Genomic DNA, 13902 nt, shown 5'->3' on the forward strand with positions numbered 1-13902 from the left:
AGCAAATTCCTCTACTGCCTAGCCCTGGTCCTAAACCTGCTTTACACTGATCCTATCTGTAGATTGACTGATCACAGGAAATGTTATATGTCCTAATAAGTAATATGTTATGCCTGATAACTTTGAAAACACTATTGTCAGGGAGAATCTTCAGTTCTCTGCTGCTAGCCACCTTCTCAAGTAGCTCAATAGAGCTACTGCTTGCAATGAATGGAATCATATGTCTCTAAACTTGGTCAATTTTAGACTGATTTCCGCATCCAGGGACATCTTTACATTTCCTTCATCTATGATAGTTCTTGACCTAGCTGGGCCCTGCTGGTAACCCAAAACCAAGTGGGGAGTTTATAAATGGACAGCGCCATGTTTACTCTGTAACAGATCAGGGGCCAAGGTTTACGGCCTCCTGGGAGTACCAGTGTTAAAGGTATTTTTCCAAAGTGAAGAAAGGAGCCCAAACTCAGTCCTCAAGATATACCAACAGTTTATGTTGTCAGGGTTTCTTCAATCATCCACAGGTGAATTAATCTATCTTCCTGGGTCAATAATTATCCCACCTGTTTCTACACATAGAAATCCTAAAAGTATGACCTGTTGATAGCTCTTGAGGACTGGGTGTGGGCACCTCTGACCTAGCGTGAGTATGAGTATGCACTCAGAAACAGACCATGCACATGCGTGCCATCACTAGTTTTTAAAATAATATTCACGATGCAATGTAAAGCATTGTAACCACTACATAACAAAGCATGTTCATCTACAGGCAGATCTGGTTGTTTGATCCGCGTGTCAAGCTGCTGAATCAATGTCCACTTCTCATTTATCCACAAACGCGTGGGTTTTAGACAGATCCATATGCTGCAGGCACAGTCAGTTCATTTGGGTAATGCATCTGCATATGTGCTCAGATCTTGGTCATTTTCCGACAATATTTTTTGTCTATACCAGTCGATATTTGATTGATACTGAACAGATGTTGATTGGGAGCAATGGGCATTTTGGGCCCATAAGTGCTGTCATAAGCTGCCAATTCTAAATCGTCTGGCCAGCAGAATGGACACATGCAGACACCCTGTTTCCAGCAATACTTCTGTGATATTGTTCTGTCATAATGGATTCTTTTTCATGAATTTAATTTTGGAGGTCGTAATTGATGGCATATAAAGAAAATGTGTCCTTGACTAAAACAGTCAGTGAAATGTATTTACCGCAAAAACATTATTTCAGTGAGTTTTTCCCTGCTGTGTTGTAATGTTATTTTGATGTCTGAGAGGAAAAATATGCAGCTGGAGGACATTATCCATTTGCTGGCTGTTTGACCAGTATTCGCCTCCACTGGGATCATGGCCTAGTTTAGTAATAAAGTTCCATAGACAATCACCAGAAGAGGATTCACGGCAGCTGCAGCTAAAAAATAGTCTGTTTACAAGGCAGTACTTACCACGGCTCATCAGCTGCACCTGCCTCCATTGTGATGCTGTCAGTAAGTGCTTCCTGTTGTCATGTCTATCTGGAGGGCCATTTAAAACAGGCTCGGACAAAATACTTTTTTTTATATTTTTAAAATTCAGAAGCCAGTTAATCAATTCTAGGAATCAGCAGAATCTTTTAAAAAGCCATGTGCGTCCATTGTTATAAACAGAAATTACTTTCTAGAATCATTTTCTATGTGCATTATCTACCTGGCTCCTGGGATTTTCAACCAAACACGCATAGAATACACATGCATGTCTGACTTGTTGTCCAAGGAAATTTAGGCATCTATTTATGAAGCTGTGAAGAGCCAAAATGCTGGCGCAAAAGGGTTAACACTGAAGAAATCCCATTAGCGGAGCTTACCGCTGTCTGCATTAACATCTATGGGGACAGTGGTACTAGTCAATTTATTAAGCAAAAGCAAAGCTTTCCATAGCAAAGTAATGTTATCCTGATATGGTTACCTGGCCTTTATAATGAGATCCAGCTGAAACCTCACTGGATGTGCTATGTGCATAGCACGTTCTCTACTCCCCGCCAGCATTAGGCTACAGGTGAATAGTAAAAAATCTTCATGGAGGAGGGGTGCTTTCACAGCGGCTCCTAGAGCAGCCCCAGCATGGTAAATAAAGGTATGTTATTATACAAAGGTATATTATTATGCAATTTTCAGCAATGCATAATAATGGCTATCGTGCTGGGGTCATAAACAGACCCCTTAGCGTGAAAACACAGTTGTTTAAATGGTGGGTATAACCAGATAACTGAACAGTGAGATTTTGCTTAGCCCCTGGCCCCGGGAAATGCCATGAAGAAGTGCATCTCAGTGTTTAGAGAGCTGGAATAACCTACAGAAGCTCACTATGCAATAGTGCACCCCCTATCACTTTAAGTCCATCGCTTTCATTAAAGTAATCTTTTCCATCTTCTTCTAAACTGCTGTTTGGTTTATTCTCATTTACAGTTTAAATTAATTATGGCATTTCTTATGGGTTTTATTAGATTGCTCTGCTGAAGTGCAACATGGAGGAGCAGATGTATTTATTTTTAATAAAAGTTATTAGGTTATTTCATACCTACGCTGCTTATAAAGCTCACTGAGCTGGTCCTGGTTCTATAAATGATGATGACAATAAGCATCAAAACAGTACACTAAGTATATTCAAAGCCAAACAAGTATAGCTCTAGTTCCCACAGGGTCTGTTACGGCTTTGGTTACCAATGTACCATTCTTTAATGTTCAAGAGGATTGTGGACACTTCCATGGTAGCAGTAGACAGGGCCGGTGGAACACGACGCCCCCTTGTTCTGATTGCCCGTTCTAAATAAAGCAGGTATCAGACAAGTACAGGGGTTTGGCACATGAGCAGTGAAGGGTAGGGGGGTGCTGGAGAGACCAGCATCGGCCATGTCTATAGAATTGTGGATGTAATAAAAAATGCTGCAGAACTGTTTTATTAGAGAACAGCAAATGTTTATCAGGTTGCAACCAGGTGGTGGGTCCATGTAGGAAGTCACAGAATAAAGATAATCAAGTGGAAGAAACTGCTTGCATTGGGTTAGTAAGATATACTGAGTCACATTTTCCATCCACAGCCACAGAATAGGCTGGAGAGCATAGATACAAGGTTATATTAATGTCTTACCAAATAGCTTAAGTTCTGATTACTGGCGGAACAACACTGCAGTTATTCCCCGGACCACACCAAGCCCTGCAACCCATTCTTAGAAGTGAGCAGTTGATAACACACTCCAATACAAAGTGCCCATCAATCACCATCATAGGACACTGCTGGGCAAATAGCAGTTCTATGACCCCGAAGCCCACTCTATAATATGTAGTGTCTCTATTCACTACTGGGTCAGTATTACACAATTACATAACATGACTCTGCTTTCTTCTGTTATGCAGCACTCTGTAGAGTAGAGATTGTGCTCTACCTGAACTCAATGGCCCATAAACAAGATTTATTTGTTTTTCCTACTCTAGGACGTTTCGAAAGAGCTACTCATACCCAGTAACTCTATATAATACTAAACCCCAGTACATCCCAGCTGTATAAAATAAATTCATGGAATTAATTCAGCCCTAATTCAATTCATGGTTAAATGCTCATGATATGTTTGCAATGAGCTATTAATATCTGAAATGTACAAAGTCTGTAGATTGCCTCCCTAGCATCCTAGGCTTAGGTCTATGTTGTCGCTACACAAATGCGGGTCTGCAAATAGAATCGGCTCTGACCCTGCAGGATCTGCACTAGCAGTTAATTACATTTTCTTTAATTTTGTGATGCATACTAGAAATTGTATTAATGCTAATACAATTCTAGTTCTGGTTTGGTTCTTAGATTTATAAAAGCATTCACTCTGTATGTTATCACACATTGTATTACTATGTATGTAACTATGTATAGTAAGTTGTGTTTGAAAATAATTTATAAACTGAAGTTTGCAGAGAGTTACATTTATTATTATTATTGTAGATTTGTAGCGCCGCACAGTAGGGAAAAACAATAGATACATAAAACAGGGACATACAAGTTAGACAAAATAAATATAGACATGAAAACAAAGGGTATGAAGGACCCTGCTCTTTAGAGAGCTTACATTCTAAGTGGAAGAGGGCACAGCTGAAACAAGCTGTGTAAATGTGTTTCAGAGTAAGGATTTGGATTGCTGTGAGGGTGCATTAGTGTGAATACTGTTATCGATGATAAGGTCACCTCTAAAAAAGAGATGGGTTTTCAAAGAGTGTCTAAAGATTTGAAGGCTGTGGGAAAGTCTGATTGAGCATGGTAGGGAATTCCATAAGTGGAGAGCAGCACGGGAGAAGTCTTGTAGGCGGGAGTGAGAGGTGGTTACCAGAGACAAGACAAGGCGCAGGTCAGAGGTAGACCTAAGAGGGCAGGAGGGAGAGTATTTTGATATGAGATTTGAGATGAATGCAGGGGTAGTGTTGTTAAGGGCTTTGTAAGTAAGGGTGAATAATTTAAATTTGATTCTGGAGGACTCAGGGAGCCAGTGTAGGAATTTGCAAAGTGGTGCAGCATATGTGGAGCAGTGAGAGAGGAAGATTAGTCTTGCAGCAGCATTTAGGATGGATTGACGTGTGGATATATGGGTGTCAGGAATGCCAGATAAGAGGAGGTTGCAATAGTCAAGATGGAAGATGATGAGAGAATGGATAAGAGTTTTGGTAGCATGTTGAGAAAGAAATGGGGCGTATTCTGGCAATGCTTTTAAGGTGGATTCAACAGGACTGGGAGAGAGCCTGGGTGTGAGGAATAAAGGAGAGGGAGGAGTCAAGGAGTCTCGTAAGCCCGACACCAAGGCAACGGGCTTACGAGACTGAGGAAATTGTGGTGTTATTGACAGTGAGGGAGATTTAAGGGCAGGTGGTGACTCTGGCAGCAGGGAAGATAATTAGCTCTGCTTTGGACATGTTGAGCTTTAAGTAGTGTTGGGACATCCATGTGCAGATAGCAGAAAGACAGTTGGTTACACAAGTTAGTACAGAAGGAGAGAGATCAGAGAGAGATAGATTTTGGTGTCATCAGCGTAGAGATGATATCAGAGGTCGAATGAGCGAATAAGTGCCCTAAGAGAAGAGGTGTACAATGAAAAAACTAAAGGGCCAAAAACTTGTGGGACCCCAACAGGGAGTGGAGAGGAGGATGTGCCAAAGGTATAAACACTAAAGGAGCGGTTCGATAGGTAGGAAATTAACCAGGAAAGAACTGTGTCACGAAGGCCAATGGAGTGAAGGGTGTGTAGGAGAAGAGGGTGATCAACAGTTTCAAAAGCAACAGAGAAGTCCAGGAGAATGAGAATGGAGAAATTAGATTTTGTAGTAAGTAGATCATTGGTCACTTTTGTGAGATCAGTTTCAGTGGAATGTTGGGGGCGGAAGCCTGATTGCAGAGAGTCGAGAATGGACTGAGAAGTGAGAGAGGCGTTTGTATACTAATCGCTAAAGTAGTTTGGAGGCAAAGAGTAGGAGGAGAAAAAGGGCGGTAGTTGGAGAGAGAGGCTGGATCGAGAGATGGCTTCTTAGATGAGAGTAGGTGAGATGAGTGCATGTTTAAAGGAGGATGGAAATGTGTCCGTGGAGAGAGACAGGTTGAAGAACAACATTAACAAAACTAACAACATTTGTGTTATCTGTAAAATACTAAAACATCATCATTATCATCATCATCATTTATTTATATAGCGCCACTAATTCCGCAGCGCTGTACAGAGAACTCACTCACATCAGTCCCTGCCCCATTGGAGCTTACAGTCTAAATTCCTTAACATACATACATACACATACACACACAGACTAGGGTCAATTTTGATACAAGCTAATTAACCTACTAGTATGTTTTTGGATTGTGGGAGGAAACCAGAGCACCCGGAGGAAACCCACGCAAACACGGGGAGAACATACAAACTCCACACAGATAAGGCTATGGTCGGGTATCGAACTCATGACCCCAGTGCTGTGAGGCAGAAGTGCTAACCACTTAGCCACCATGCTGCCCCAAAACAAACTGTCTTTTATTAACTATTGAACACAGACCTCTGTAAATAATATAATCAAAATGATAACTGGATGAGTAGATAAAGGTAAGTCTAATTATACAGGGCTGTTTTCTGCAGATTATAATCACAACCATCAAATTTCACAAAAACAGTTTTGTTGCCATGATCACAGCACTCTGCAAAATTGAAAGGGATTTTGTGGACCATGCAGACGCGGGCTGGGAGAGGCGTGGCCGGGGGTCACACAGGCGGCCGCATCTCATGAAAAGGGATGCGGCCGCATTCCCTGTCATGTGATGCAGCCGCCTGTGCACTGACGCGGCCGCATCTGATGTCATCAGATGCGGCCACGGGGGAAAGAATTGTATTTTGCAGCCGGGGGGCGGCCGGTCAGCCTACCCCCCGGCCCTATAAGCGATGCCCCCCTGCCCCCGGGCCAGCCAGCCTCTGGGACCATGGTAATTATGTGAAGCCTCAGAATTCATTTTGTGATGTGCTTTGACATTTTTACTTCCAAAAAAATCAATTCATGTTTTTAAAACTGAAGCTTTGTTTTTCCATAGCTAGAAACAAATTTTGATATTGTGGTATCGGTGTCATAAAAAAAAAAAACACTCGATAAGATCAATGTCACCACCATATAGAATACTGGTCTATCAGGATTCAGGGAACAGTATGGTAGTAGAATTTACCAATATGTAAAATATAACCTATCTACAAGCTGTTAGTGTTAGTTTTCACAGTTATCTGTTTCAAAATACTGAATGTACCAGCTCCTTACCGCACTATGAACACATTAATAAAATAAACAAGATGTCCCAGGGTAGTTTCCAGGGCACTCGGGATTAAATATACAACCTACCACAAGCCTGTCATCATGTCTATCAGTCACCCAATCTGCAACCAGGAATGTACAAAGGTCTACAAAATTATGCAGAAAATGGTATCCTGGCTTCATTTGAGAAAGCAGAGAAGGGAACAAGTGAAATGGATTTTATATCACATTATTATATCAGCATTACATTTGTCCTAAGGCAACATAGTCTCAAACCTAGGGCAGCATAGTAACCCGTGGTGGCAGCCTATACCTGTAGCTCTTCACCATTTAATTCACAGAGCCACAGGACCAAAAATTAAATCAATATACAATGCAGGTGCGCACATACTGAAGGGGGTGGGTTCCAGTTGTTCAGAAAACTCCCATGCTCCACAAATCTGATGACTTCTAGTAACCCCCCAATTAGTGTCTGTATTAAATGAAGTATAACACATTGTCTACAGTGTAAGAATCATTTCCACAAGTTTCTGCCTACATTTTAATGAACAATGGCTTCAACAAAATGTCCATTGTAACTGATCTTACTTAGTATTTTTTGCTCTAGTGTATTATCTTACATTTTGGATCTAGTGCTTTAGTGTTTTTCAGATACATAAAAAAGCAATTGTAGAAAGTATATGGCCTATGCTCCTATGTAGTTTATTGACATAAAGCACTAGGTGAGAATCTATAACCATAATTTTAATATTTGTTATTTTAGAGTTCTATTAATTTTATAAGGTTAGATTTATGTAAAGGGGGTTAATGTTAACATGGGCTTTTACATTTATGTACAGCTTACTATATGCCTTTTTTTTTAATTTAACATTTTATGACATTTATTTATGTACATATGAACATCTACACAGTAACTTCTCTTTATGTAATTTTCAGCAGCCGGTATGCATGGACCAGTGCACTTCCATTAATATGTATATTCTGCATGTAGTTTTTTGCATAGGATTGCAAATTGGGGGTGCAACGATGAGCACCATAACAAAATATGGGGGAGTCACCAGTGATTCTGGTGTGAACATTCTTCCGTAGCTGCTTCTGTACTAAAATCGTGACTCTGTAAACTCCATAGAGACCTGCTTAGACTGCAATTTGACTAGAAAAAATGCATGTTGTAGGCTTATTTTTTTGGTTTGTTCAGAAATCAATTCATTGGAAACCCCTTTCTAGAAATCCCCTGTTATGCATATGTAAAACAAAATATGCTTTATAAATCTCATACCCTGTATGCTAATAGGTTAACTCAGCTTTTGAATACATCTACATACTGTGCTATGATCTCTCTGGGCCTCTTGCTATATACATGACAGCTCACCTGTTTCCCCAGCACTTGGGAGGCAGGAGAGCTGTGTGGAGGAAGCCAGGCCAAGAGAGATCATAGAGAAGTATACACATTGGGCCTGAGTCATTAAGGAGAGCAAAGCAAATAAAGGGGTAACTATACACGTGGGCAAAACCATGTTGCTTTGGAGGGGGAGGTAAATTTAAAATGTGGGGGCACATTCATAGTTGGGATAGGGCATGTCCTAGATCAACTTTAAATTTCAGTGTAAAAATAAAGCTATCAAGTATTTGACTGCTAGATGAAAAAACAGCCAGTGTTTAACTTATGTGCAAAATAATAAATTAATTTGTACACCTTGCATTGTAACATGGTTTGTTCCAGAGAACATTTACTCCTTTTTTTACTTTCCTTAATGACTCAGTCCCATTGACTCAGCAACCAAACTATTTCCATACAGAGCATTTTTGTTTTTCAAGCTCTTTACTGGGTGAATCTATCATGTTTTCTGTTGGCTAGCTATACCTCACAGGAAATCCAGGAGTGTCCAATGTTGCCCATAGCTTGCACATTTTCTATTAAGGTTTTGTGGAGCTCTTTTAACTTAAGAGATTAAAAAAACAATGTATGACTGACTTAGTACACATTGGAGTGGAACTCCACTCAAAACGTAGTTTCTTCCCTAAGTCCTCCTGGTTACAAGTCCGTTATTGTTCTCTTCCTACAACCCCCTTCCATCCAACCATTCTGAAACAATTATTTTGAATATGTCAGATTCTAATTTTGTGAGCGCTTTATACACTTTGGTCCTGAGTCATTAAGAAAAGTAAGGCAAGAAAACAAGAGTAAATGTTCTCTGGGACAAACCATGTTACAATGCAAGAGGTGCAATTTAGTTTTTTATTTTGTACATAAGTTAAATACTGGCTGTTTTTTCATCTAGCACACAAATACTTGATAGCTTTATTTTGACACTGAAAGTTAAAGTTAATCTAGGACATGCCTTACCCCAACTATAAATCTATCCTACATTTTAAATTTACCCCCCCATGTCCAATGCAACATGGGTTTGCCCAGGTGCAAAGTTACTGCTTTTTTTATGCTTTTCTCTCCTTACTGACTCAGGCCCTTTGTTTCTGGAAAAATGATCTAAATGGTAATCAATTAATTTCCTTATAATGTGGTTGTTCTATGTAAGCTAAAATTAGTCACTGATCTGATTATTTAATCATTTTTCCAGAAATGAACAAACCGAAGTGTGTGCTGACAAACTTCAGCTGACTGTCATAATTTCTTCATCATTTTCCAACTTTACTGTGTTAAACCTCCTTTAGTAGAACCAATGTCCTAAAATTGAAATGTCATATATGGTCACAGAATATGTCATGGATCTGAATTGTTTTGCCTGTTCATGAGCCCCAGTTAGCAAAAATAGCTGAAATTTTAGACGGGCAGCACGGTGGCTAAGTGGTTAGCACTTCTGCCTCACAGTGCTGGGGTCATGAGTTCAATTCCCAACCATGGCCTTATCTGTGTGGAGTTTGTATATTCTCCCCGTGTTTGCATGGGTTTCCTCCGGGTGCTCCGGTTTCCTCCCACACTCCAAAAACATACTGGTAAGTTAATTGGCTGCTATCGAAATTGACCCTAGTCTCTCTCTATTTCTCTCTGTCTGAGTGTGTGTTAGGGAATTTAGACTGTAAGCTCCAATGGGGCAAGGACTGATGTGAATGAGTTCTCTGTACAGCGCTGCAGAATCAGTTGCGCTATATAAATAAATGATGATGATAAATGATGATGATTGCCACACCTGCTGCTACGATCAAAGTAAGAGAAAACGATTTGAAGCCGTTCAACATGAAAATAGCAATTTGATATGGATTTCTCTCCGGAACGCCGCCTCTTTTCTCCCAATATCTCCATATAATGTATACTAAGTGAAGATGCAGTGGGATTGATGTGAACTTTAACGCTAGAACAATCCATGAATAAATGCATGAGTCCTTTAATTTATCGTGCTTCACAAACGTACCCCCACCCCTAAGTAGAATGAAAATGAGTTAACCTTTTGGCTGTAGAGAGAAAGGTATTTTAGAGCCAATCCCACACAGAGTCATTTTAGACAAGATGATTGCTACAGAAACACATGATTTTCTCTCTTGTTGATCTGCTCCTAAGTTGTCATTAAATGCACCTGGTAGTGAATGTCACGTGAAGTTGGAGTTATGTGTGTTTATGTATATGTCACGTCTACTTAAATTCACAGTCTTTTAGAGAGAACCTAAGCAAGCTCTCCAGCATCCTCCACTACCCCGTTGCTGGGATATTTATCAATCTCTCTTTGAAAGGCCACACCAGCCTAGACATGTCCCATCTCCCTGTGACACACTGTCTTCATGTCATTTCTTACAATCCATAAACAGGCCCTAGCCCATCTCCCTACGTTCTGTCCGAACATCCATGTCAGTTAAATGGCAGTATTATGTCCTCACTAACATCAAATTTTGTGCTGCTTGTTTAAAGTGATATTAACCTCCACTGAAATTTTTTTTTATTAAAATTATAATGCCATTGAAGAGATGTCTATTCATACATGAGCAAGTGACAAGTGAGTATAAATACTGCCTTACATCAATTATACAGCTTCAGTTATTTTTGCTAACTGGGGCTCATGAACAGGCAAAACAATTCAGATCCATGACATATTCTGTGACCATATATGACATTTCAATTTTAGGACATTGGTTCTACTAAAGGAGGTTTAACACAGTAAAGTTGGAAAATGATGAAGAAATTATGACATACTTGCCAACTCTCCCGGAATGTCCGGGAGACTCCCGCATTTTGTGAGAGTCTCCCGGACTCCCGGGCGAGTGTGGCAATCTCCCGAATTCTGCCCACTTCACTAGGAAGTGCCCCACTTCCTAGTGAAGTGGGCAGAATTAGATCCCAAACGCCGCGATTCCCGGTGAATCGCGGCGTTTGGCCCCGCCCCCGCTGTCAAATGACGCAATTTGCGTCATGACGTCACAGGGGGCGGGGCCGAAATGACGCGATTTCGGCCACCCCGCCCCTTCACGCCCCCCTCCACTGGCTGGCTCCCGGAAGGGAGCTGAAGAAAGTAGGTAAGTATGAATTATGACAGTCAGCTGAAAACATCGCTAGTTTCTAATATGAGAACAGTAATTTTGCATGGTTTTATCTCATGTAAACTACATTACACATTTTCATAAGCTTAAAGGGGTTACCTACAGATCTATAGAAGGGCACTTTTAGAAAAAACATTTTTTATTTTCGACAGAAAATTCTACTTCCTGTTGTACACTAGGGGCTAGATTTACTAAGCTGCGGGTTTCAAAAAGTGGGGATGTTGCCTATAGCAACCAATCAGATTCTAGCTTTAATTCATTTAGTACCTTCTACAAAATGATAGCTAGAATCTGATTGGTTGCTATAGGTAACATCCCCACTTTTTCAAACCCGCAGCTTAGTAAATCTAGCCCTAGGCCTTACTATACATGGATACATACACTGCTATATCAACAGCGGTATCGGTTATAACAACAAGTAGCCCATAGAGCAGATTGTGTAGCACCAAAATTACTTCGCTGCCTACTAACAATTCCATGAAAATGTATTGATTATTATTGGGCATATTGGTAAATGAGGAGGGAAGGTGGCTGCAAGCAGCCTCTGTGTGATCAACTTCCAACTGCAATGCGGATCCTAATGTGTTCTGGATGTAATTTGTAAACTTGTATGGACTTCCTGTTACTGCTTTCAAGAGGATTCCCATATCCATCTCTACAGTGCATCTCTATTCATTTCAGATCTGTGAGCTAACACGTCATTTCTGGCTGTCGCCTCTCGTTACTCCTTGTTCATTGCAGCTATACCCTATGGGCACCTCTGTATTGGAGGTATGAGTCCCTGAGTCTACAGACCAATAGCCACCTCCTGTAGTGTATGTTCTATCTACAAAGTCATAGAAACACTTCTGCAAAATAAACATTTTAGCTATGCTAGAAGAAATAGGGAAAACCCTATCTGGTCTTCATCATCATCATCATCATCATCTACTTATATAGCGCCACTAATTCAGCAGCGCTGTACAGAGGAGTCACTCATGAGTCCCTGCCCCATTGGAGCTTACAGTCTAAATTCCCCAACATATACAAGGTTTGAGCATTACTTAAAGCGAGATATTATCTAAAATCATTGAAGACAAGATTGTAAAAGAGAGAAAACAACTGGCATGTTCTCAAAGCACATAACCCAAATTTGCAAACTGACTAGTAATATGTGTAGGGCACATGTGTAGTAATATGTGTAGGGCACAGTGATGCCTTCAGTGTGATCAGGAAGACAGAGAATATCTCCAGTCTGTCCTATCCTCCCCAATCCCTGCTGTAATAATTTTACACCCTATCCTGTATATATAACGGAGGCTTTTATGACTCTGTCATAAGGCAATATAATCTGTGACCTAAGTCTCAGAGCGGAAAGGACAATGAGTCAGCCAGACATTACATTATCTATTGGGATCCTCTAGGTGAGGGGAGCACAATAGGGGGAGTAACGATCAGTGACAGGAGAGGACTGGGAGCCTCACCAGTAAAGACTGTTATCTTTAAAACCTATGTTATCTTTAAAAGACCTTAAAAAGTGGGAGGCACATATAGAAACTGTTGAAATTCCTACACCGTTCACCTGATTTGGATGTAAATTCCCTCAAATTAAAGCTGAAAGTCTGCAGTTAAAGCACATCTTGTTAGTTTCATTTCAAATCCATTTTGGTGGTGTATAGAGCCCGAAATATGAGAATTGTGTCGATGTCCCAATATTTATGGACCTGACTGTATACAGATCTGTCTCAGTCCTTGTTCAGCTCTGAGGTTATAAGAGATTTAGATGCATGCACCTCTAGCAGATCTGCTCCTCCTGTTTAATCCATGAACCAAGGTGCTGTATTTTGCTTCATTGCATCAGATTCAAAACAGAATAAATGAAAGACGTGTTGTTTTTCCTCATTGATACAATATATATTTTCTAGTTTTAGCAGTTTGTGTTATTTCTTTTAGTGTCAGTGCAAATGTATGAATCTTAGTTTCTGACCTATTAACTCCACCTATCTGCTCCCTATGATCATTAATGAACATTTACTTACAGAGCGAATTGTGTGCATATATCACTAGGAGGAATCTTACTGCTGATAAATGGACCTTAATACTTTTAGTCCCTGTCATATATATTAGAAATTCATTTCATTGTTATATTTCTCTCCATCGTGCAATGTCTTTAACACAAGTGTCTGAAACTAAAGTTCTCTTATAACTTCAAAGGGAAAGTTTCAAAGGTACAAGTTCTGTGAATAAAACGAAAAAGCTAAAAAAAAAACCTGAGAATAGCCACAATTCTAAAATACCGTGTCTGTTCTATATGGTAAATTAATTGCAAGGTTTTGTGTCAACTGGAGCATCTGGCTAAAAATAAATGCAAAATAAATATACATGTGCATTGGATATTATACAGAACCAGCAAAACGCTTCATCCGTTTTTTATAACAAGCTATTTTAATGAGGCCAAGATGTTTTCACAGAGGCTAAAGAGAAAGGCTTGTCAAACTAAGTATGTGGCACTTGTCTTGTGTTATGACAATACTGAATTGATAATGACCTTGCTTGCTGTTAACTGGTATTATCCATTTTATGCAGAATTTAATTCCTGGATTGTGGATTATCAAAGAAGCATATAACTTTAGTCTGGATACATGCATATAAAG

General features: G+C 40.1%; 1 protein-coding gene across 4 annotated transcripts in view; it reads right to left on the reverse strand.

The window, feature by feature from the left end:
- The window catches only part of SPHKAP (SPHK1 interactor, AKAP domain containing), a 184020-nt gene that overhangs the window by 86286 nt on the left and 83832 nt on the right, over positions 1–13902 (reverse strand). The window lies entirely within an intron of this gene.

This window comes from Mixophyes fleayi, chromosome 3 (assembly GCF_038048845.1).
Source record: "Mixophyes fleayi isolate aMixFle1 chromosome 3, aMixFle1.hap1, whole genome shotgun sequence".
Classification (NCBI taxonomy): Eukaryota; Metazoa; Chordata; class Amphibia; order Anura; family Limnodynastidae; genus Mixophyes; species Mixophyes fleayi.